Source organism: Ambystoma mexicanum, chromosome 1q, assembly GCF_040938575.1.
Source record: "Ambystoma mexicanum isolate Mex_15411 chromosome 1q, UKY_AmexF1_1, whole genome shotgun sequence".
Classification (NCBI taxonomy): Eukaryota; Metazoa; Chordata; class Amphibia; order Caudata; family Ambystomatidae; genus Ambystoma; species Ambystoma mexicanum.
In genome coordinates this window covers 560,829,615-560,856,202 of record NC_090922.1, presented here as the reverse complement: position 1 = coordinate 560,856,202, position 26,588 = coordinate 560,829,615, and the positions used below count along the sequence as shown (strand labels likewise).

The window sequence follows — 26,588 nt, the reverse complement described above, 5'->3', positions numbered from 1 at the left end:
ATTTAACAGTCAACGATTTGCTCTGCACATCCCCACATAGGGCCTTGCTCATTATCTGGAGAAGTACTTGTCTCACTAGCCAGGCAACTCCGGTCTTTTATCAGTTTTGAAAGGAAGTTCTGTTGAAGGCCCCCCCTGTACTTAGCCAGTCATCAAAAAGGCTGACATCAAACGGCGTGGTCACTGGGCAAGGACTACAAATGGTTCATCAAAAATGTTTAGATATCCCAGAGGACGAGATCTTACACTTCCTGTTCCACTAAATAGTCACCAGCCATTCAAAATGTGCAATCGAACAAACCCAACCACATTCTAGACCACTGCTCTCTAGGAGATTTAGAGGGGCTGCTTTGTTGTGTTACTGGGTCTTGCCATCAGGCATCTTTTTCCGTTTCCATGGCTTCTTGGTGCTTGGGTCCTGCAAGTACAGATCTAGGGTTTGGGGTTGAATTTGCGGCAGTAGGGATTGCTAGGACATCAACCGTCCACGGCCGGCCTGCATGCGAGATTACTTTAAGGTTTCGCTCAGAGTTGATATTCAGCAAGTCCGAACCAGTCATCTGCAGGCTTATTAGTGTAAGTGCATGGTGAGGTGGCACGATGCGGTGATAGGGTTGGGGATTAGAGCTAGTGATTGGTGCGAGGCAAATGAGGGCGCATTTGTACAGTTGGGGTAAGAGATAATTCACTTTTGACTTGGTGCATAACTGTGCAACTTGACATAGCATTTTCTCATCATCTAAACCAAAAGTATGGAATTGTGAACTACAAAAAAAAAAAAGTGCTGCTATGGTCAGGGAAGGACGCCATAAACCAGCCATAGAATCTCCCAGAAGGCCCAAACCCAGAACAAGTCCCCACACCATGATGAAGCCCGTCCAGGAGCCAAAGCCCCAACAATAAAAGCTCTGCCCAAAAACGATGTGCCCAAGCACAAAGTCAGCGTAGAACCAAGGGTATGAGAAGAGAATGTACACCCACGAGCAGTAGAACCAGACAGAGCAGTCTCAACACAGGCATGGCCACCAATCACACACTTGCACCTCGCAGCCATGGGGCAAGGCACCAAAGCTCTGCCACAGGGCAGCCAAAACCGCGAGTCCAGACATTTAGCCACGGGCTGGAGCATTGCCCAGAGCTTATGCAACACCTAGAAGACGATTTACTTTATTACATATGTATAGTGCACAATGGACCCGGTGGCATGATGGCGCGTGCAGACACACAAAAAGTATGACAACAGAAAACAGAAAAAGGGGAAGGCAAAAGCAAAAGATAACAGCACATCGCTGGTAATAAAGAACCATGAATGAATAAAACCATGAGCATACATTACGGACATGTGAGGGCCATTTGGTCGTAAAAGCAGTGCCCAATCGCAGCGGGGAACCTAGATTATCAATTTACAGTTTGAGCAGCCCCTAGGGAGATGTTTGCATGAACTAAGATAAAAGGGTAAAGTGCAAGACCCGCAACCCACTAGAACAGTCACTAGATTGCTGCGAGCACCAGTTACTCCGGTCAATCCTGCGCAAGATCTTCAAGGTCTGATGTTCCAACTACTCCAGGCCCCATTCTTTGATGTAACCAAGTGAGTACCTTATTTCGCAATGATTTCTAGATTCTTTCCTTTCCACCTTCAACATTGGTTATCACAAAGTTCCTTTGATCCAGAACGAAAGATTTAATACACATCAATATTGGGCATTTGTGACTTCCTAGTGTGCAAGCTCCTAAAGGTCACCCGTTTGTCGTTTGACACTATTGGTTTTTTTGGCAGGGATTTGACCAGGATTGGGAACAGGCAAGCCATGAGCCTCCCGTGAAGGCTCACCCGCCAAGTAAGGAGCGAGCAAAACAGTCTCCGCCTGCCGGGGCAAGCCTGAAAGGGTAGGCCCTACATCACAACCCTGGTGAACACCAAACTGGAGGGGAGTGGTTTGTGAGGAATGATCAGTTCCTTCAAGTTCTAATTGAGTAGGCTTCTGCAGGTGTGGCAATGGTGGGATGAGAGTGTTAGAATGAGCAGGCAACATCAACCTCTGAAAGTCTTCATTGCTTTCAATTACATCAAGAACCACATGTCCTGTAATCTCACAGGGTCATTTTTAGTATGATGTCTGCAATTTATCTTCACCTCTTGGCACATGCAAGAGATTGGCTGGGGCGGGGAGCGTGGAGCAGGGGGAGGAGAGCAAGGCTGCCTCCGAGTTCATGCATGTAGATAGGAAAACCAGATAAGATTGCAGTGGTTTTGTGGAGTGTGGTGTCCTGCGAGACCTGGCCTGGGCGTACCCTGCAGTGGATAGATCTAGTATCAAGCCAGAGCATGTGAGGTGACCCAATCAGGTCATACGCTTTGAGGCTGTGGTCACGGAGGACTGGCATTGTGTGCTTCAGCGCTGTGGTGGTACAGAGAATGCCAAGTCAGTGTGCAATGTCCCACTCCCCATCTGCAGACCTGGGTATTTCATCTGTTGTACCCTTGACGTTTACTGTTGTACGGCAGTAGACAGGCGTTGACACCAAGCAGTATACTGTTTGCAAGTCTGGCCTAGCTGTGAGGAGAAAAAAAAAAGAACACCCATGTGTTCTAGGTGTGGCTTGCTATCAAGCAAGGCCTAGCTATGTGAGAAGACCCCAGCGTGAGAAGCGTACAAGGTCATGAGGTTTAAAGTGACACAAATCGCGCCTTGCCACAGAAGTTTGGCACCCTGTAGGCAGATTTTCATGTGCTCTTGGAAACTGGGAGCTCCAGTTTTATTTCCAGACAGAACACAATTGGTGAAAAGCAATGATCCTGTGGGTCACTGTTCCGATTCGCTTATCTTTCTGCACACTGAAGTAAACTGCACTGAGAATGGGTGTGTGTGGCTGGCTGACATACCCGAGACCAGATGCTGGGTGTGGGGGGGTGTGAGGAAAGAGGTCGAGAGTTGGTGGCCTGCTGCATACTGGGACCTACTGTGTTCTCTCCCCACCTGTTGCTGCACACTGGCGTGGTGCACTTTGTTGCGGTACAAATGTCCCAGAAAACGTGCATTCCAGGGTCGAGGACCGGTCCTTCTACGACCACATTGACATCGTGTCAATTTTAGGCAACCGTATGTGTGACGGTGCTGCAATGGGAAAGGGGTGGGGTGTTCAAATGTTATGTAGCCAGTAATGTCGGAGGGTCCCAACAGCCAGTAATGTCGGAGGGTCCCAACAGGCAAGTATGCAGAATTTGGTGCACATTAGTTAAAAGGTGTGGAGTTGTCTAAGGAACAATGCTTTGCCATGACAAAAACCCCACACAAAAGACTGAAGGTATCCGCCAACTGTACTTGGGAGCAACGTCTCCGTTTTCAAGAATACATTTTTAAAAAGAAAAAATAAAGAATACAGAGCACACAAAAAACAACGCCAACCCGCAAATAGCCTAGAAACTACAGTGGTTCCAAATAAACTACAACCAGACCAAAACTGAGTATTCGAACAAGTATCAAAAACATTAAAGCCCCATCCCCCACATCGTAAACGAAACTAGTCATCACTTTGAACCTGTCTCCGACTAGGGACGGCACTATAACAACAAACCTAACAGAAAAAAAGGACCGCTTAGAGCCCCCACCACCGGGCAACGCTGCACGCGGCCGGAGGTGTCTGAAGGAGGTGGCGGCACCGGGGACTGAGCAGTGGAGCGTTCTAGAGAAGCAGTGCACAGACTGAACCAACAGAAGCCGAACAGCCACGGCAGAACTGGAAGACAAGGGTTGGCATGCGGGCCAAGGCAGCAGAGGGAGAGGCCATGAACAGGTAAGGGCTTTGAAGGCTTTTTTGGCAAGGAAAGTAAACCGGCCAGTTCACACCACAACAGAAAGTGGGGGTGGCGCGTGGGGGGTTAAAAAGTGCAACTGGCTAAAAAGGAAGACTTGATTTTGGGGTTGCAAACAGGGTGCAGCAGTAGTCAGGTTTGTGATCTGCCGCTTCTGAGCACTAGTCTTTAGGTTTGGCAGCAGGAGATGGGCTGCCTCGGAATTCAGGTTGGCGGTAGTGGTGCTCATGACGCATACTCCACAGCTTGCTAGTAAAGAGTGACAGGGGGTGTCATTGAACAGCGACGTTTGTCATTTTGGTGGACGGCTAGAGGGAGTAGCAAGTGTGAATCCCGGGGTGTTGATGGGTGCAGGCCAAATCCCTTTATTTTGGGATGTTTCTAGGTGATTTACGTAGAAGACACTTGTGTTCTACTTATATATCCAGTGGGGCGAACCAAAGTTCGATTAGCTACTAGCACATCCGATACACAGGAGCACCACTGGTCTGGAAGATTGTGGGGGGAAGAGGTATATTTTTATTGAGCATTTGTAAGAACCTTTATACAACAGAATTGTGTTTCGAAGCGCCACAAGGCTAAATGGAAAGGAAACTGGGGAAATAACAATGGTGAAAACAGTAATTTACAGTCGCGGCCCTACTAGGCCTGGAGGCTTTCGGTCGTGCCAGTACATGGAGGAGACATGCAGGGGATAGGGATGGAGGAGTGGAAAAGTGCTGGAGGAGGGATCGTGAGGGAAGTGTTAAGGGGAGCCAATGAGGAGAACCTATGGGCAAGCGCTAGTACAGGTGACTCATGGGTGAGATGTGGGATGGCAAGGGGTAGCTCGCCAAAGCGCCACTGTAGTTAGTGTGATGGTGGTAGCAGGTATTAAGCTGCAATGTGCATGATGTGTATGGTGGCGAGAGGGGTTTTGGGGGGTGCAGGATGGAAAGAGCCCTGGACTGACTTTGACCCTCGCCATCAATGTTGTACTCGGTTTTTGTGGTAGCAGGCCTCTCTGGGGTTACTGGGAACAGGCAAGATTCCTGGAATGAGACTTCCCTGACAGGCAATTAGCTGGCTGGGAATACGGCTAAAAGACTGGAAACAGGGACTAGAAAATTGCAGAGGAAGGTTGGCATCAAGGCCTGATGCCACAAGAGTGCCCAGGGAAACCTAGTTGGCAGAGGTCACGTGGAGGGCAGGGGGCTGCAAGGTAATTCACTCTTGGTTGATATGCTAAAGCGGGAGGAGGGTGTTAAAGAGGTGTAAGAAATCTCAAGTATTAGGTCTCCATTAAAAAATATGTTATGGCGTATGGTGATGAGGTGCAGGTTTGGAATCACTTGAATCCAAAAAATCTTGGAACCGCTAAAGTAGAGACAACCGTGTTGTAAAGAACCAAACGAGTACATCATCTGAATGTCAAGTTCTCAAACACGCAGACAAACTGGTGAAAGTAGCAGTCGAGCAGGTTGGTAGGGGTCAATCCGATGTTTTATATTTTGAGGCATGGCCACTTAGTACATGAACACAGGAAAATCTACAACTCTGGAAGCCAACACAGGAATGGTCTGAAAGGGAATATATTTTTGGATTGGCCAAAAGAAAATCTAACCCCATACAGTGCCATTTTGCAGCAATTAGATTTGCTGAGGTTGATCACTTGGAATGCCAGCGTATAGAAAGTTAACATAGTCCAGTTTAGAATTGGCCATCGCTCTCAGAGCAGCTGCATGGTCTTCACTTGAAAGCTCCATTTACAGGCCACCAGGCAAGGTCGCCCTCTTCCTCTCCGAGCGGGCTGACCTCTCCTCTCTCCTTGCCTCCACCTCCTTCGAGACCTCAACATCTATCTGGATGCGTAACCCCTGCTTGGGGCTCTTTCACAATCTCTGCAACTCTCTCTTTCTATTCTACCCTCTGGCCCGACAATCTGTCAGGCACACCCTCTCTTCTGACAACCCTTTCTCAAACCCTCTCACCACTCCTCTCTTGAAATGAACACTTTCTTCTCTTTTCCGCACCCAATGCTCTTCCCTCCCCCCAGGTGAAGCCTACTCCCAGCTCTGCCACCCGGCCCCATGAAGCGCGTGTCAGAGGCTTTTGCCACTACTTTCTCGCCTCATCCTACACCTTTGGCTGAAACACACTGACGCAGCCCTCTCTAACCTGCGGCTCTCTATCACAAACACTCTTGATGTCCTTGCCTCAGTCATGAGGATCCGTTTGAAGCCCACCTCCATTGCAACTCTTGGGATGACTCCAACCTCACCACCCTTAAACGCAATGCCAAGTGCAGGGCGGCTGAGAGGAAGTGGAGGGCATCGGGCACATCCTCTGAGAAAACTATCCTGTCGCCTGCTCCAAAGGCAATACATACTCGGTCCTGTCCAAAAAGAGCCTACACCAGAGCCTGCGTCTCTGCGGCCTCCAACATGGCCAAACTCATCTGCAAGGAGCTGGCCAATCCTGCTGTTTCCACTGCTCCTGTTCCCTCCGAGACACAGCATGGGCTTCGCACTCTCTATATCCCCTCTTCCCCCCCCCCTCCTCCCCTCTCCTCTCCCAACGAGGTTTCTAGACAAGTCCAATCTATGAAAGTATTGTTCAAGCAGGTGCTTCTCTAGAACCATCAAGGACCACATCGACAGCCTTGGTCCATTCCTGCAATCATTCTTGCCACTGGAACCTTCCCCTCCCCCTAAAGCACTCTTTTGTGCACCCCTTCCGGAAGAAGCCTTCTGCCGATCCTTCCTCTCCGGCAAACTACCGCCTGATCTCTATCACTCCTTTCTGGGTAAACTCCTGTAAAAGCTGGCCAACTCCCAGCTTACTCTCCATACCACATTTGTTGGTTGTCTCCATGACCATCAGTCTGGTTTTAGAGCAGCCAGAAGCATGGAAACTGCTCTCCTGAACAACTGAAGACCTGCTCTCAAATCTCGACTCTAGTCTTCCTTCGGTCCTCATCTTCCTCAGGGACGTCATTTCACCAAAATGCCATGGGGGGGGGGGGGGGTGGGAGTGAAAGTGACATCACACGACCCTTGACCTCTGATGACATCACAGGAAGTGATGCCATTTGACCCATCCCAAAGTGACATCACAGGAAGCGATGGAACACGGCCTCTCACCCCTTGACAAAACAGGGGCATCACATAGCATTGTTCCCAAGTACACTACAAAAAATATGGTTATGATTTCACTGTAATGTGATATACATTTCATACAAGAAAGGATCATATGCATCGTTCATATCAGTGTGTATAGGCCCATATTACCAAATTACTGTGAATGCAAGCAGACATTCAAGGCCAAATGATAACGATGTGTTATTATACAGCACTTGCACTTAAGCGCTTTATTTAAAACAAATATACATACAGTATCACCAAACCTGTGTTGGTACTCATTTATCAACCTCAGAAGAATGAATGTCTGAGTTGGCCTTGCTGGGATCCGAACCTACAGATCACACACACATGCAGCAGCGAGCACTCAACCCAATGAGCTAACTTACCGGCTATAGTAAAATGAGAAATTACATGTCTGAATATTCTCAAAGTCAGAAAGCAAATTACACTTTGTAGACGAGATAGGCAAGATAGACTACAATAAAGTATGAATTGTGGCACAATGAAATCAAGGGCCATTTTATGTGCTGTGGTAAAACCATTTCTACACAAGCTTTCAGGCACAATGATTTTGTCAAGTAACCGAGGACACCGAGATGGAATGTGTTTTTTTTCTGTTGTCGTCGGTTATGATCATCACGTTATAACTGCAACTTGCGAAAAGCAAAATACATAGTCCAAAATGGATGCTTATTCGACTCAATGTTTTTGTCTGCACTGTGAATTTGAAGGGTTTAAGAACAGACTAAATCAGTGACTCTCCCCCTGAAGTGTGCCGGAAATAAACGTGAGTCTAGCAATTTTTGTATTGAATTCCAGAAAGACAAATTAGTTATTCCTATTCTTTCTTATTTAGTGTCATTGCTCCAAGTGCTACATTTGTGGAACCCTTGTTTAATATATATATTTTTTTTTTTAAAAGAGGCCTGAACAAGAAAGCCAGCCACTCCAGAAACAAAGTGGCACATAGTGCTGGCCACATCCCAGGAGCTTCACATAAGTTTTGTGTTTTTTTCTTTCTTAGGGGTAGCAAGGGAGACCACAGGAGTAGCAAGGAGGTGCCGCACATGGTAACCCCCAAATGACATCCCTGATCCTTCTTGATCTTTCCTCCACTTTCAACACGGTCAACAATGCGACCTTGCTCAATCATCCCTGTGACAACCTGGGCATCACGCATCAGGCCTTAGCCTGGTTGACCTTCCTCTCCGATCGACCCTCCCAGGTCCAACTGTAGTCCTTTCTCTTCACCACCTCTCTCGCTCCCCACATGTGGTGTTCCCCAGGCCTCCAACCCCTCACTCTGGCTCGTCAAGCTTTACTTGGCACCTCTGGCTCATCTCATCTCTACCTTCTCTCCTAACTTTGAGTGTTATGCGGATGACACTTGGCTCTCCTTCAAGCTCCCCCTGCCTCCTCTCTCGCTCATTCCTGAGCGTCTATCTGCAATTCAGGAATGGTGTGCCTTTAACGGTATCTGACTGAACGCCAGTAAGACTGAGATCTTTCTCATTGGCCGCCCTCCTTGGGCCCTCTACCCGAGCCTTTCTTAAGAGGCAAAAAAAGTGTCATCTTCGATTCTACCCTCACGGACGTCTCCAAGAAGTCCCACTACCAGCTGCACCACATCAGAGGTATTCTTCCTTTTCTCACTTTCCCCCAGAAACTCGCAGTCTCCAGATCCCTGGTTCTCTCTAGACTGGACTACTGCAACAGCCTCTTTCTAAATCTGCCTGCCAATTGAAAGAATGTCCAATGTTCTCTAAAAATAGGATACTTTAAACTAAAAATATAAAAACTAACCAAAAAAAAAAAAAAAACTACAACTTACCCTTATAAGTTTAGGCACAGAATATGCAAACGTGTAATGAAACTGGGCACTCTGGGTACAAAGACAGGCCTGCACAGGTATTTTCAGCAGCAATGTAAAGTTCACTGAAGATAGATTTTAAAAGTTGCGTGTGCGATCCGAATAGCCACTACCCTTAAAGCAGGCCACTTCAAATACATTACAGGCTTTTTCTTGGGGCAAGACAGCATGAAGTCAGGCTTCTTGGTGCTTTATAGTGGGTTGAGTTGACGTTGAGAGGCTTTGAGTGTCCCAAAACGGTCTAATTGAGGCCGTCCTGCAGTGGTGACAGACTCGAATCAGGTGAAGAGCAGGCAAGTGATGGTATAGTTGGGAACTTGAATCGGTCAAGTCGCGTCAAAGTGGTCAAACGATGAGATGTAGTTCTTCAGTGGTGATTAGCTCGACATGGCTGAAGCCCAGGCAATCAATGAGTTGAGACAGCAGAGCAGCAGCAGAGCTGAAGTGTCAATAGCTCAAGGTGCTTACAGCAGCTCAAAATGCATCAAGGTGGTTGGGCTGGTTTGAAGATGGATCAAAGCTTAAAAACAGAGTCCAGATAAGTTCTGTTTGCTGGAGTACCCCGGTCAGTGTCTCACGATTAGCACTTCCCAGCCACTTCCAGAAAGCACTCTGGGGCGGTCACAAGCAGGTTCCCGAGTAACAATGGTCTCAGCTTGGCCATGTCCAGCCAGATCACCCTAAATGTTCTTCTGGAATGGGGGAGGGACGTTTCTTTATCCATCATTGGAGCCTTTGTCTTCACCTCTGCGGAAGACAGGGGAGGAATTGGGCTGGAACAAGACGAACCTGCCCTCTGCCAAAAACCGACTTGACGGAGCGCAGTTCGCCCAACCAATTACTAGGTGCAATCCTCCCTCTGGAGTCAGAAGATGATACAACATAAGGGGTGACCTCTCCCCTAAAAGAGGCAAGCCACTGCAGCGTATTGGTTCGCTCCTGTTCTGCAGCTCGGGGGCAATTCCTGGCTGCCGTTTCAGAATTAGCCGTCTAGTGATGCCAATCCCAGTGTGCTTTGTATGCAGGAAGCAGAAGAGTGGCACAGGAAGTTGGGAAGTGGGGGAAAGCTTTAGAAGTACAGGGAATCTGGAGGCACCCAAAGAACATCAAGATATGCAGCATGACTGGCATGAAGGAATGGGGTTAAATGAAACCCAATTTACACATGTGTAGAAGATTACCACTGGATCACATTTGACAAGAAGCTGTGCGGAGAATAGTGGTGATGAAGTTGGAAACCTATGTAAAGGCAACACCCACAGAGGTTTTTTTTTTATTTTTTTAAAAAGGCATCCAGACTAGATACTAGCAGTCAAGCCCCCCCCCCCAAAAAAAAAGTGTAGGCGGGGGACTAAATAACATACCAATTGAATGTGGAGTCATCAGAAATAAGCATAGCAAGGTGCCCTATGAAAAAAATGGGGACGGGGGGTGCCTGCTCAGGACATTACACATTACTGGAGAGGGGGCTGGGGAGTCAAAATCCTGTCCTAAAAGAATTTCAGGAAGTTCACAGGATAGTAGCTGCATAGAAATGAACCATTAATTGTGTTTTTGGAGTATGGGTGCAAACACAGCAGTATTGAAGCAGAAAGGATAGGGGTCAACAAGTCGAAAACAGTTGAAGAGTTAGGTAAGGATTTTGATAATGGCATCAGGATTGGTGAGCGGATTAAAGCATAGCTTTAATGTGCCACTGATTAGGTGGAAGGAAAGAGGAACAAAGAAAAGGGAGATTGTGGGAAAGGGCCCCAAACCTTATTTTGGTTAAGAAATTGGTCAGACTTAGCAGTCAGCCGCAACTCCAAAACCAAGCACGTCCAAAACCACAACTCAGAAAACATAGCAGCAATTTAATCCCACAACTTCCCCACTATGTTCATAGAAAATAGCAAGGGCAATCCACCTGCCGTGACCAGTTTAAGCATTTTCACAATGTCCACAGAGTACAAAAAAACGACATACCACTCAAATTTCGCAACAGTAGCCAGGGACTGAAAAATCACAGGAGCTCCCGATATGGACCTCAATAATCTAAGTGACCCAGGGTGCTCTAATGAAACATTGGACCTGCCGACAGGTCGCTCATTTGCAGAAGCATAAAACCACCGAGGTATGTCCCACAAGAACTAGAATAGGCCTAATCCAATAGTTCTTTTCTATTGGAAAAACTAACTGGAGGGGACTGAATGCGTACGGTCAGTCTGACGGTGTTAACTCGCACGGTTCCCACAATGATTCTGCAAAGGATTTATTGTAATTTTTTAACAAATTTTATAACGCGCGTAATACCCGATTTGTAAACGCGGATCCAGGATTCGAACCTGTTGCTGTGCATGTTGCCCCTGTGCTACCCCTGAATCTGTCGGAGGGGTGGGGTTGTGCTTGTGCACAGCACTAGGTTAGGGAGCCAGCGACGGTGAAGGCATGCAGAGCTCATCAGTGGGCTTCGTCGCACCCCCTTCACAATTCCTGGAACACGGTGCCTTGCCATCTAGGGAGCAAGGGAAGGACTGTGTTTTGCCAAGAGAGAAAACGTATTTATATTCGGGGGGTGGGGGGGGGGCGGTGGTGAGGGCTCGTTTGCTGGCTGCTGATGGGAAACTAGCACGGGGGAAGTGAAGAAAACACACAACAGACCAGAATGTGAGAAAAGGAGACTGTGGGCAGGGCTGTCAGAAGATGTGGTGAGGCCCGGGGCAAAACATTTGGTGAGGCCCCCTTACAATTTTTTGCACTCGGCCAGCGGCGGCATATCCGCACACAGGAGACTTGAGAAATCTACCCTTGAGTTTGTGTGCAGGATCCCAAATATGGTTTATTACTACTTTCTCTACTGAAGAAAGGTTCATGCCAGACTAACTTTTTTATTATATGAATAAATATATATAAGATGGCTTGAGCTCTCCACTGCGCCACCTCCAATTCTCTGAGGGTCAATCACTTTTCCAAGCAAAGAGTTGAGGGCAGATCTCTTTCTTCGGCTGGGGCCTCCCTCTGGAAACAGCTCCCTGCCTCGCTGAAACTTGAGGAGAACCATCTCAAGACTTGTCTCTTTGCTTCTGCCTTCCCTCTTCCTCTCCGTTGCTGATCACCTGCCTGATCCATGCACTGGTCACCTGGTCAAGCTCTGAATTCGGGCCCAGGTCCCTGCCTGTCCTGTTGCAATCCCGCACTGCCTCTTGGCTCCCCTGCACTTGTGGTCTGTATCTGTAACCCCTACAGTCCCTGCTATTGCTCTTATTCTCCATCCGTTGGCTGCAGTTATGAGTACTCACACTTGCCACCAGTTGGCTGCACTCTTGTTTCTCCTTTGTTCCTGCACTTCTGCATCCTACCCCACCCTCGGCACTTCTTCCCTCCCCCATTCCATGCTCTTGCACGATCTGAAAGACACAAGGCCTAGTAAGATCTGTGTTTTGTCCTACTCTTGTTTCTCCCTCCTTGCCTTGTCGCGCCTAGAAACACTTGCGTACAGGCACGTTATAAATGCCATATCATATCATTAAGGAGCACATCATACACAGTGACAAATGATGTACAGTGGAGGCCGGTACATTTCTGAACTTAAGAGGCTTAAATGTTTGTTCCAATTAGTCAAGATCAACAGAGCACAGTGAGGGAGCCCAAACCAAACAAGGGTGGCTTGGGGGGGGGGGGGGGGGGGGGGGGGTTCTCACTCCCAAGAAAATGTTTGAAACATTGGGTTAAAAGTATGCATTTTACAGCACTTTCTTTGCAAAATTGGGTAGAAATCCACGCAGTTTGCAATTGGTTTTGTATGGAAGCACATGGAAATTCCCAATAGTTGCAAATCACAAATTGTGCATAGGAACATTTTCCAATACATTTCATGCCGCCTTTCCACGCGAGATATGCTAGTATAAACATATATTCATGCTGGCTGTTCTAATTATGTTGATGCAGGCTGCATCAATATTTGCCATTATTACCATATACGGATTCCCAACCAGTAAAAATGCCATGCCACAGAAAGTATATCCAGGCTGACTGTGTGCCATAAGTGTTATTACTGGCTAGATTGGCCTACATTCAAAGTGGGCCAATTTAGCCAGGTAGTATGTTTGCTTTAACCTTGATGCATAGTCCTGTGCATCAAGGGTAAAGCAAAAAGAGCACTGGCAATGGTAACAGTTTGGGCATTCGTGTAGGCATGGGAAAGGCACTTCTGTATTGGTATTAGCTGGCCATTGATAGTGCCAGTGCAAAATGGTTTGAGTAACTGAGCAGCTAATAGCAGTGCCTCGTAAATGCCTAATACTTATACACAAGCCAAAACTGTTGGCATTGCCAATGCTTATTTTTAAAAGAATTTCAGCGAAAGACATGCAGGGTGTTTTTAAATTGAGTGGCTAAAGGCAGACCTGATTAAGACATTTTTATTACACCAGTTACGTGTTTACAACTCCAATGAAGTCAGGAACTCTCAGATGACTCCTTTGAGGAACACTTGCAGGCACATTGAGGGCTAGGTTTGATGGCAAGGCATGTTTAAAACTAGCTCAGTGTTCCAGTGAGGAGGTGTTTTGGGTGGGGAGGGCAGGAACTGGGTGAGAATTGCCATAGGCATTAGCATGGCCATGAGAAGTCACTTCACTGTTAGCACCTGCATTCCTATCCATACATTTTTAGGTAATTGCAATCGTGATGTGGGGTTAGCACTTGCATGCTAGGGGAGTGATTAGAAGGGAAGTGGTGACATGCGACATCTCATTCTCACAGCAGTCCTTAAGTGTGATGTTTCAGAAATGAAGGCAAGAGGTAGCTGCTTGTAACATTGAAGCTTCACCAGAATAGTCTCATTTGAAAAGTGGAAAGATTTTAGGTGCCCCCACACAAGGAAGTTTGCCCCTTCCTCACAGCTACTGACTTTAGCACATCTCCCAACATTTGAAGTATTAGTCCCCTTTGCCCCCTGACATTTTAGCCTAGGTGCACCTCTGATGCCATGAACCCACCCCTTAATGAAGTGGCCCCCAGGGCGGCTACATTTAGGGGTGGTGCTGAACACACACTCACAAAAAACACTTTCACCCATGCATTCAACCACCAGTTACACAACTCCATACATGCATGTATACATAAAACCAAACACAGCATTGACACACACCTCAACATGCACGCATGCATTCATACATACACATATACATACTAATTTAATTTAAGTACACATATACACTTTTAATTTAAAATAGAAAACACTTACCTTACCTCCATGCACCCTTAAAAAGCATCCATGCAGCCGACACGTAGACATGCTGCCTGACAAGAGAGAACTCCTCTCCCATCAGTCAGCGTGGTCTCGCTGAGCAACGTGAACACACTGATTGACAAGCGAGGAGTCCTCTCTAATCAACATGAACACACCGAGTGACAGGAGAACTCCTCTCCTGTCAGTCAGCGTGGCCATGCTGATCAACGTGAACATACTGACTGACAAGAGAGAACTCCTCTCCAATCAGTCAGCATGATCATGCTAACATGAACACACTGACTGACAGGAGAGGAGTCCTCTCCCATCAGTCCGCGTGGTCACACTGACAACATGAACACACTGACTGACAAGAGAGAACTCCTCTCCTGTCAGTCAGCGTGGTCATGCTGAGCAACGTGAACACACTGACTGACAAGAGAGAACTCCTCTCCCATCAATCAGCGTGGTCACACTGACTACATGAACATATTGACTGACAGAAGAGGACTCTTCTCCTGTCAGTCAGCATGATCACGTTGACATGACCACACTGACTGACAGGAGAGGAGTCCTCTCCCATCAGTCAGTGTGGTCACACTGACAACATGAACACACTGACTGACAAGAGAGAACTCCTCTCCCATCAGTCAGCATGATCACGCTGACATGACCACACTGACTGACAGGAGAGGAGTCCTCTCCCATCAGTCAGTGTGGTCACACTGACAACATGAACACACTGACTGACAAGAGAGAACTCCTCTCTCATCAGTCAGCGTGGTCACACTGACAACATGAACACACTGACTGACAAGAGAGAACTCCTCTCCTGTCAGTCAGTGTGGTCACGCTGAGCAACGTGAACACACTGACTGACAGGAGAGGAGTCCTCTCTTGTCATTCAGCATGTCCACGTTTTCAGCTGAATGACGGGAGGCAGCAGAGCTCACTTCTGAGCCCTGCTGTCTCCCATTATTTTGCTGTTTGTTGCGGAGCCAAACGGCTTCACAAGAAACAGCAAAATCATTGCAGGGGCAGCACAGTCCCCCGTGTGAATAAAGGACACGGGAAACTGTGCTGCCTTCCACTTAGGAGGGGGCCGCGAGGCCCCCAGCAAGCGCGAGGCCCGGGGCAGTTTGCCCCCCCTGAGCCCCCTCGTGACGGCCCTGACTGTGGGATAACGGGGGACTTAGTGCTCAGTAACGCCCGAAAAATGTGTGGGAGCTCTAGTCAAAACAAGGTTACAAAAAAAGGAAGGGAAATATAGGGTTTAAAATTGTAATACTTGTATTTCCCCTCATTAACGTTATTCTTGCCTTCATGTCGGGCATTTTTACCGTCGGCAGCCGTTTAAAAAATAAAATAAAAAAGGTAAAGAAAACTTTGGAGTAGGTGCGTGGTAGTGTGTTTGAGAGTGGTTGGGCGAACTGCTTTATTATTTTTTTTTTATTATTTTTTTTTTTCAAAGCGAAAAACGGCCGCAGTGGAAACGGCGAAAATACCAACGGCAAAAATGGCCGTGAGGAAAACAGGCGGGTACTCCAAGTCAGGCGCGCAACGTCATTGAGCTGACAGGCTGAACGTTCCATTTTCTCCCCTGTTGCTCCCAGCCACTGATGGTGCTTGGGCCATCCAGAGTACAGCCACAGACTCTGCAATGTCCTGTTATGCTATGATAGGAGTCTTTCGTTGCACACCACCTGCCATTTTGACACTTTCTGGGACCTTCAGGATCTGCAAAAAGTGGGGTTTTTCAGTCTTCAAGGAGAGAGTTAACTGTTTGTTACATTGAAGCTGCACTCGAATAGTCTCATTACAATGAATAGAGGAGTTATTTGCCCCACACAAGTAAGTATGCCACTCCTTCACCGTCTCTGAAGAGCCTCTCCCAACATTTAAAGGCTTAGCCCCCACCTACATTTTTGCCTAGGTGCACCCCTGGATGTGCACACTTGCATTTTGTTAGGCTGAGATGTAAGGGAAGCCTTTCCCGAAACTGGTGGTGTTAATGTGTTTGTTCAGAAAAATGTACTTGAACAAAATCCAGTAAAACTTTAAAGCGGCTACTTTCCAGAAAGACTTCCATCAAGAAAGACTTCCATCGCCTTTCTGCATATTGCGCTATACTATTTGTTGGTCTCCACACCAGACCATGAGGGGGTGGGGGGCGTAGAACAATGGGGGGGGGGCCTCCAAGTTCATCCCTCCTATTTTCTTAAGTGGCTCCTCCCATCACCACTTAGCCAGCCCCGAAATGTAGGTTTCGTTGCACTCCTGCTCTAGTTAACCCCGTTTTGCCGATGCCTGCAGCTAAAATGGCAGGCCTTGTTCCAGTTTTACTGGGATGCTTTTCGCCCCCAGTAGCTGCGACCTTAAAAGCCAAGTTAATGCGCTAATGCGATTAAGCCTGTGCCAACCTTCAGAATCTCACCATAAATATTTGGGGCTCTGCACCATTACTTCGCTTGTGAGCAACCAAGTCCAGTCTTTGCAGATCCTCAAAGTGCCCACTTTATATCAGTCAGGATTGATTGACACAAGACCCAATCCGTCCTTCCAGTCGGTGGGCCGGTTGAGGAAAAGATCGCCCACAGCAAGCCAGCGAGAGTATCGCAACCTCTTACTGCCAACCCGCATCTGCCAACCAGCGCAGCCCAGTGGAGTCAGACCTCAAAGGCATGGCCCCTTGCAGATCCGTGCCGGGAACCCATGGCACGAGTTCATCAGCGACTACTCAAAAACCTCCAGTGAGGGTAGAGAGATCGGCCAGCTTGACAGAGCCACCCACTCAACCACAGCAACCTTGAGCGCTGTGGGGCTCCCCCCCCCATTTCCCCCCCCCCCATTTCTCCCCCAGAGGTGAAGTACTGGTGCCTGGTAGGATCACAACTTTATCTCCCTTGATTACCATCACGTTTGCACATCTTCAAGGAAGCAGTCTAGCCACTACACTTCCAAGACCTGAAAAGTCACTGCTGGACCAATATAGCCAGGTATAGTTAGGTTGCTAACCAGAGTGACAGTGTACACTGCAGTGAAAACAACAAAGGACACAAACAACTGCAAACACCCCACCAAAAAGAACGGACTAAAGAGAATGGAAAACGGGGGACCAGATCCTCAAGAAGGCGCAGAAAGATGGAACGATCAGGCCGCACAGCAACAGCCCCCAAAGGGAATTTCAGCATTGTGCCAAAGCTACCTTTTCGTACTTTCCAGCATCCACCAGCTGTTGGCCTAGGAAAGCGGTTGTCAAACCAACAAGCGCACATCCACAAGGGCCCTGGTCCCAGCAAGAGCCACATGTAGGTCAGAGAAACAGAGCATGGGTGAATAATGTTCCCCAACTGTCCATAGGAAATCATTATTGCTCACAGGACTGTGAGAAACCTACATTTTGGTAGACCTCATTTGGGACACGGAACTCTCAGTCAGCGTTAACACCGCTTTCTTCTTGGATACTTATTTAAAGTGCACATTTGTATAGGGTATAACTAATGAGTTTTTACTGCCTTAAACCTAACAAACAGCCTATAGTTATTGGGCTGATGACATTGGATTAATGCCAGGTGCATTATAGCACAGACTCCCTTCCAACAGAGAAGGGGCCATGACTGCAGCTACCACGTTAGCCAAGGCAAACGGGGAGTTCCATGTCTGTATACTCATACAGGTGTTTCTAATCAGTCATTCCCAGTCCCTGGATCTGGGAGAGATAGCAGTACAAAGACGGATGTACCCTTGCTTCTTGTACAAAGCTAAACACTAGGATCACAGAAATATACTGGAGTAAAACAACCTGGGTAACAGAACACCGAATGAGCCCAAAAATGATATCCCTTCATTAGGACTAGCGCATCACACAACGCAGCGGCATCCATGTGAGGAAATCGGCCATCCGCACGGTGCGAGTGCCATCGCCTGGGCTTTTCTCATTTTAATAAAGAAAATAATTTATGGGAGACAAACCGCCAAGGACGGTGTGAGGCCATGCAACACACAGACCATCTGCTTCCCGCAAGCATTTCCCGGAAGGCATTTCAGCCGTGCCTTGCCAGCCATAGTACCAGACCTCGCCAGCGTTCCAGCTAGCCTGCCTCCCAGCACGTCCGGTTAGATTGTGTATGTGTGTATGTGTGCATGTGTGTATGTTTTGTCCTGCTTGTATGTTGAGATGCGGGTGTGGGGCGGGTGTCGGGTTTGCCCGAATGTTTGTTTTTGTGTGTGCGTTAAGTGTATGTTGGGATGCAGGGGTCGGTGGGGGGGGGGGGGGGGGGGATCTGGGTCTGTATGGGCGCATAGTGTATTGGTGTGTGCGGATCAGGTCTGTATGGGTACATTGCGTATGCTTGTTAGTCTGGATGCAGAGGTGGGGTTGGGATCTGTAGGAGTATGCATGGGGCATAGTGTTTGGTTGGGGGGGCCATGGGGCATAGTGTTTGGTTGGGGGGTGGGGCTCATGGGGCATAGTGTTTGGTTGAGGGGTGGGAGTCATGGGGCATAGTGTCCCACTCCAAGAGTGAACCCAAAAATCAAGCTAAAACAGGCACAGTTAGGAAATGTACATCTTTTGCTGTTTGTGGAAACCTGACTCAACGAAGGCCATACTCCTCTTGGGCAACCCAAACAGCAAAGTATAGCAGTCCAAAATAACGGAATGTCCAATCAAGGGTCAATAAAATATATATAATTTAATTAAAACAGATGATATGCAATAACTAAATAGAAATAAATGCTTTGGAAAATGTGTAGTACAAAATGTAAGTTTGAAATACAAATAAAAATCGTACACCTCAAAAATGTATTTTTTCCATGTGTTAATAAAAATTGGGGGTTGAAAAAGCCTCCTGCCACGCCCCACCCCTCCTACCACCCCACCCACATTTACTTTTCGGCCCACTATAGCCATCATGTAAGGTAATTTCGGTCCTCTGTCAAAATCACGTTGTGCACCCCAGCTTTACAGGGTGGGTTATATTTTGTGGTGTGCTAGCCCTGCCCCTTGTAGTAATAATAAAAGTAGATAGGTGTATACAACCTTGACTGGACAGTCCCTTATCATTGGGTATGAATTCTATTTTTGCTGTGTTCCAACTAACCAACGATCCACGACCTTGCGGAAATAAGCCTTTTGTCCCTACAAGTTAACAAAATTGGACAAGGCGGTCTTGATAATTCACTTGTATTTCAATGTTTGTTTGGATCCCTTCTGTTGTGCTTTAAGTGTGGGGATGATTGATGGTTTAGAAACCGATAATCATCCCTGGACCACTGGTGCCCCGGAAGTTGATGCGTCACAATCCATTACGTGCAGACGACAGTAAGGCAATGGATCAGCTAATGGGTGAAGGAGAAGATCCGAGTATCATTGGCAAATGGAAGATGGAATAATCCAAAAGAGGAGACGAGCATCCAGACAGGTGGCATAGAGGGGAGGATAAAACATGGGTTTTTTCAGTTTAAAAAAAAAAGGGACAGGGAAAGATGCAATTAACCAAATAGGGCAGTTGTTGGAATTCAACACCCACTACTGCACCAGCCGAATATTCCCTCCTCCCCTCCACTAGAAAAAGGGTGGAAGCAAAAGGACAACTCCTACCCACCCTGAATCATGGTTAAGCTTGAGAGCAGCACCCACCCTCATCACCCCCCTCCAACCTTGTAGGGAGAGCAGAGGGTACAACTCCTTTGACCAATTGGTGGACGACGTCATAAGAGGTTGGTGGGCAACAACAATCCCCCATTGTGAAGAGGCCCTCACACGGAGGCTGAAATGGTACAAATCCCACTTCAGAGCGCATGGCTTAGTGATGCAATAGGGTCTTAATTAGCGCACCTCTGCCATTTTGGATGCTGGTATGAGGTATGTTGTGGCGACACTTGGTGTGCGTTTCGTCCGGATTTTAAACAAGGGTCTCATTTAACGGTCTCCTTGTAAATCTCCCCACAATTGTACTTTCCATATCCCGACCCGTCCTACGTGCTCCTGAGGATTCCGATCTACCAGCTTCCACTGGGCCTCGGCTGGAAGCCAGAGGAAGAGAGAAGAGGCAGTCACGTGCTGTAATGGAAGATCGCCGTTGCTATGGTATCAGCAAGCAGTAAAGCAATTACCCTCCCTGACAACAGGGCCCTTTTCAAGTCTACCCAGGGAACCGAGCCAGGCAGTCCGATGGCGACGGAACTGGACAGTGAAAGGGAGATCCACTGCTTAAAGCAGGAGAGCCCAATAAAAAATAATTTAAAAAGTTGATGCTGGAAGGCTGCCGCCTACTACTGGAGCGATTCTCCTGCATGGTCCGTCACAGGGCGGCCATCTTTTCCGTCGTCCGTGGCTGTAGGCCCAAATCCGCATTTTCAAAGGGATAGCTCGACTGCGATGCCTTACCTGATTAATGGTTTATTACGACGACACGTAGCCCGGCTGTCGATTCACCACCATTTTGTTTTGGGCGTCTGTAAAAACTGCATTTCTTTTAGGTATTGGACGCCACACTCGCGCAATATTTACTGCATGCAGTATTTCCCCCACAACACTGCATGTGCGGCTGGCAGAAATGTAACTTAAATCCCACTTCTAACGAGGGTCTGAAAGTGGCAAGTCGCCTCTGGGTGAATGTGCGCTCAAATATTAAATCAAAAGGCTTTCCGTCCCCACTTCCAGGACTGTTCAACCTTGATGCGTGTTGGTCTAGTGGTTGGATGTGAGAAAGCGTCATAACTATGTCATGACGCCTCTCCAATGAAAAGTAAAAAGGGGCTCTGCTGGCACACAGAGGGCAGTGCAGCAGAGCCCCAGGAAGCGCAATTCGTGTCTGTGTGGACCTTTGTGGGGGAGGTCCCCTCCACGTGATCGAGATCTGTGTGGAGCGGCTCTGCCTGGGTGCCCCTGGCAGAGGCCGACACTTGCTGGGTGCCACCAGCAGAAAGGAATCACCCAGGTATCCGGGCCGATCAGGGTGATCCCTGGTCCTGGCTGGCGGCGTGCCCGCTGCAATTCCATCGGTGTCGGGTGTTCCCGACCCCTGTAGAAGCATAGCTCTCAACCATTTATGTTGGAAAGGCGGGTGAAAACACCCAATTTTATTTTTGGCGGGTGAGAGGCCCATTGAAACGAATGGGCGTGCAAGAGGTTTGGCGGGTGAGTCAGATGTTTACAAGGCGAGTGACACCCGCCAAAAGCGTGTGAGTTGGGAGCTATGGTAGAAGCCCGCCCCCGTGACCGAGGGCGGGCCCCTAACAAACCTCGGAGATGTGGGGGGGCAGGGGCAGGTGGGTAAATGATGGATAGCGGAGCGCAGGGAAAAACAGACATTTTCTATTTGAACCCTGGTGATGCCATGGCTGCTGGCACACGCTTCTTCCGTAGAGGACGATGGGCCTGGCAACGTTGAGTGGGCGCTGCTGGGTTCTGCAATATCTGTTTCAACCTCACCAGCACTGTCCTCCAGCTCCTATCGCGTTCCTTTTGCTCATGTCTCCCCCCCACACTCCCCTCCCACCCTCACCGCCCGATTTATGTCCGGGTCTATGATGCGCTGTGACCGTCTCGTGAAGCGCTGCAACCACTGGATTCCAAGGGCGGCCTTGGACAGCCAATGCCCTGAATAAGAAGTCACTGGAGCGCGCGCTGGTGCTCAGCATCCACCTGTGCATTAAGGGGCGCGCTAAATATAGCACCAGCGGAGCGGAGCAGACGCACAGGAGCGAGCGCCAGAAGCATCGGATCCTCTGCACAGCCAGGAGATTTGCATGGAACACTGCTCTGGGGAGCCAAGGCATGCAGAAAGGATTCGTGAAGGCGGTGGAAGACGTCATGGATAGATCATGCAAGAAGAGGGCACACGGGGCGTGCAAATTAAAAGGAGTCATCAAAACACCATTAGACGGTGCGATAGCACAGTGAGTAGAGCGCTCGCTTCGACATCTGTGCACAGCCTACTGACGCGAAGTTCGAATCTCGGCAAGGCCAAACTCAACCTTTCATCCTTCCGAGATCGATAAATGAGCATCACACAATGGGTAATAAGCAGCGCTCAGCAACCTGAGGGTTTGTAGCGCTATATAAAAACGCTAAATTATTATTACTACATTTAAAAACAACAAAAAAAAAAAACAGGCACGCGATAATTGCAGGGGTGTAGAAGAGTAGATACCCATATATCATTGCTGGGGATATGTTCCACCGAGCGTTTGCCAATGACAAAAGTGAAACGTGAGCCTTCTAGCCCATCACTCGGAACCCAGCCATAGTGGCGTTACCTATGTGGAACTTCATGTGGTGTATGGCCCTTCTCCACCCCCTCTGCTGACCCGATGAGCCAGCACTGCAGGTGGTCAAGAGATGGGGCATCATGGGCAAGATGGGCATTGATGTGGCTGAGATGCAGGGCTTTGTGCGAGAAGAGAATATGCCACGCCCACTTGCCGCAACATCACAGCAGTAGGATACGAATTCTCTGCACCACTGCTGTGCCCTCTTGAAAAAGATGGTTGCTGATCGTTTCCACTGGAAGCATGCCCAAACATCTGCAAACTGACATAATTGGGCAAAAGCTGGAATGCAGGATTCTTGATATCCACAGGCCAACAACATGGTCGAGCATGTGGCACCCATGGATTGCAAAGTCTGAGCACGTGGGATGAGGGTCACCAAGGGAACCATCTTGTGGTCCAGTTCTCTACGTTTGGAGATGGACAAACCTAGAAGGGAGCCCGACACTGAGCTGGAGGGCATGAAAGAGGGGGCCCCCTGTAGAACCCGAGCGCAGATAAAGGGTTTCCAAAGACAACACACCGCACAAGAGCATGTGTCCTCAAGTGTTAGAGCGGAACCACAACACAAACATGTTCAATGAAGAAAGCAGAGAACAGTCTGCAACAATCAAGTCTGTGCTGGCAGCCACACAAAATTGTTTCAAATAGTGGGATCAGCATACTTCCCAGCACGGATGTAGGGTTCAGCTACACCACAGCCTGAAATGAACCTTAGTGGAAGGCGAGAGGGCATGGGAAACGGCAGTAGTGTTGCCATGTCTGGTAAAGATCCAGGGCTACACTGTCAGGACTTGCGGGGGCTAGCTAGCCCCAGGGTTGTAGCCAAAGACCCAGGGCTATAGCCCCCTCACCCCCACCAGCAACGCCTCAGGTTGGGGTAATGCCAAAAGCCAACTGGCACCTCAACCACTAGGAGAATGGAGGTGGCGCAGCGGCAGGACGACTTGGGGATGCAATCTACCAGCCACAACCCCACTCAATTCCATGCGTGTGCTACCACAAGGGTAACACATAATGGGTGGGAAAACGTGAGAAGGTTGGAAGGGTGCAGGCAGGGGACGGGGTGAGGATGGAAGAGAAACTGGGTAGCATGTCCTCACTCTGGGGTCTTGCTGGGCAGCAAACCTGTCCCAAATGCAATTGTAGAGAGAATGAGGGAAGCCTGATTAACGTCTATGGCCCTCCAGGCAATTCAACATAAGAGGAGGGTGGGCCAACTTGACCAAAGAGGACAGCTAACTTATTTAGTAGCATCATATTTATTGTACAAATACAATCACAATTGTGCAAACATTTAGCAAATGCATTAACAAAATTCGGCTCAATATACCAAAACACACATCCCTCCATACACTACTCATTCATAACTTACACACGCATTCATCATACTCGCATACATTGGGACACACTAGTGATATCACAAATGCGGATCAAACAAATGCCAATTTAGCACTCTGTTTTTACAATGTGAACCTCTGTCTATATTCAGGGGTTTAAAATGCAACTGTGCCAGGGAAGTTTGGCATATGGACAAAATGGGTGCTGCGCTGGCTGCATCAGTTGCTTGGCTTGCCTGGAACTATATGCAACACGCAGGGAGACCCGTGTGGCTCTGCACTTATTCAAAACAAAAAGGGGGTATTTTGTCCGAGTTGGGTTACTTCAAACATGCGCAGTCCCTTGTCATGAACATATTCCTGTAAGTGCCGATTCTTGGCGTATAGTCCTCCTTATTTATAATATTTAAGAAGCAGTATTAAGCAGACACGACCAATGTGGTCTTTCACAAAGGCTTATGTATAATGGCACTCAAATTAGGGTTGGACTCCATGTCTTTAGCCGTTAAAGATCTTCATAGCTTTTCTTGTCCCTCCTTGTCCGCCACCCTTATCAAGGAAAGAGCTGCACACGGCCAGCTCATAAAATTCATGCTATACGAGCCAATCAGCCAGCTGAGCACATCCAACTAGTCTTATCTATCGGGTCATCCAGAACCAATTTCAAAAGGAGTAATTGTAAAACCACCTCTGGAAATCTACATCCTACCCTAGGCACCAATGCCTTACACCTCATTACTAGACCCTGTACAGGTGTTTAGTAGAGCTAGCCGAGGACACTTCTGAGCAGTTGTGGTGGATCTCTAGTCAGCACAGACGGAAGCAGAAGCAGCCAATATTCAAATGGAGTACTAGCCAGGAGGGAGCTGAAGAGACCTAAATAACTTTCTCAAAGGTCTAGGAACAAATGTTCAGAGACACAACCATTTGAAGAGAATCACGCCAGGTACACCATTCACAGGAGGACTGCACAGTGCAGCTTTCGGCATCCATAGAGTAGGCGCCACACCATTGTGCAGAATATACTGCACAATCATTATTAGGATATCATGGAGCCAGACTGAGAACATTGGGGTGGGGATGTAGGTGATACATCCCAACCATCCTCACCTCAAGACATTTTGCTGCAAATGACAGACAATTCCCTTGCAAATAAAGACTGTGCCTTCTATTCTTCGATACTCAAGTGCCCGCATTTGAGCAAATTTCTCCAAACATTGGTCACATTCATGAAACTACAAAGAAACTGCAAACCATCCTCAAGCTATAGCAGGCTTCAGAACAGATTAAAATCCCAGATGCAAAGATCCTGGAAAAAAGCCAGAGGGAGACTCGCCAACAACATTTATTATTTACCCAGCATACGCCGCTAAGCAAGTTCAGCTTCACGTGTGACCTTCTCTAATGGAGCGGTGATGCAGAGAAAGCCGCTCACCAGTTACTCCTGGTGGATGGCGTATGCACTTGCGAGCCAGTCTATACAATAGCTCCGAACTGTAGAGTGCCATTTGATGGACTTATTCGGATGGCAAGTATGTAGATTTGCAACACATTACCAGGGACCGACACGCCCCCTTCCCTCCAATGCACACGGAGGAGCTTATAAAAGATGTTTTTAAACAAAAGTGGTGTCTTCAAATAGCAGGAGACAGATGTAGGGAAAACCCCTGAAAATAGGGAAGCAAGGAAGCTATGATGGAAACTCCCCTCACAGAAAACCACCAACATTAAAAGCAAAAAGCCACGTGCAATTAATTCCAGTTTCACTCTGCAGCTTTAACAGACTAGAACGAAAAAAAATACCCCATGCCATGCTTTTTGGCTGACGTAGAACCATCTTCTACAAATACAGGTCAGGAGCAGTGGACAGACAGCGCAACATACAAACTGAAGGGACAAAACTTTGTGCCTCCCTCAGTATCAGCCCCCCTCCCCAGATCAGCCTACAAAGACACCCAAGTGCACCACAACACAAACGCATTGTAGGTGCTACTGCTCAAGAGCTCACAAGGAACAAAAGAAACCGAAACTTGACCATCAAAATAAGTTGTATCGGTTGAGGCGCCCAACAAGGAACCACGTGACTGATAAAGCAGCAAGCAGAGGCTATGGTGAGAGGCGAGGACAATGTAGGGATCAAACTTGCCAGGAGCTGGCAGCCATTTAGCTCCCGCTCGTAGCCTAGCCGAACATTGACTTTGAGGAATAGTCGGGGAAAAGAAGGACTAATAGGTGATGGGAATAGGACGGGACAGCACAAGAGAAAGCATAAAGGTGAGGGGGCAGAAAAGGTAGAAAGGGAAGGAGAGCCTATCAGGCGGAAAGGAGAGCACAACAGCCAAAGACAAAAGTGCACAATAAACTCATAGGGAATAGAGTGAATAACAGTGCACCGACACCCCTCTTGGTACTTATGTGCACAGAAGGGGTGCAGAGACATGCTAGTTTTAAGGAGGCCTTTGAAGCGCAGGCAAGAAGGATTTTCTAAATGGAACATGGTAGTACGTTGCAAAGATGGCGATCCCTCACATTGAATAGTTTGTATTGAGTAATATTGCATTTAAAACCTAATGGTAGGCCAGTATGGTAGCAGGGTTTCCTCCAACAAGATCAGGAGCAGCGCCATGAAGTCATGTGTGAACTATGTGATGCCATCTGTAAGCGTGTGAAAACAGCAGCAATTTGCATTTTTAGCCATAAAATAATGGGGGTCATTTAGAGTCTGAAAGCAAGCTCTTCTAATAAGACTCCTTTTCATACACACGAAATGGCAAAAAGCTGTGTGCCATGTACCTGGCTGTGATTTTCTACTTACCTCTCCGAACCCCTGCCATGCAGCCGCAACATAGGGTTAAAAAAGGTCACATGTACATTCCTGAACTCCGCTCCTGGAAGGTTTCCACTGGCAGAGGCGGCTTACCAACTGCAAACACCTCCAATTCAATTCAAA

At 47.9% G+C, this 26,588-nt stretch overlaps 1 protein-coding gene across 4 annotated transcripts in view; it reads right to left on the bottom strand.

The window, feature by feature from the left end:
* The window catches only part of LOC138531734 (nectin-2-like), a 262,202-nt gene that overhangs the window by 198,900 nt on the left and 36,714 nt on the right, over positions 1 to 26,588 (bottom strand). The gene's annotated exons all lie outside the window — the stretch shown is intronic.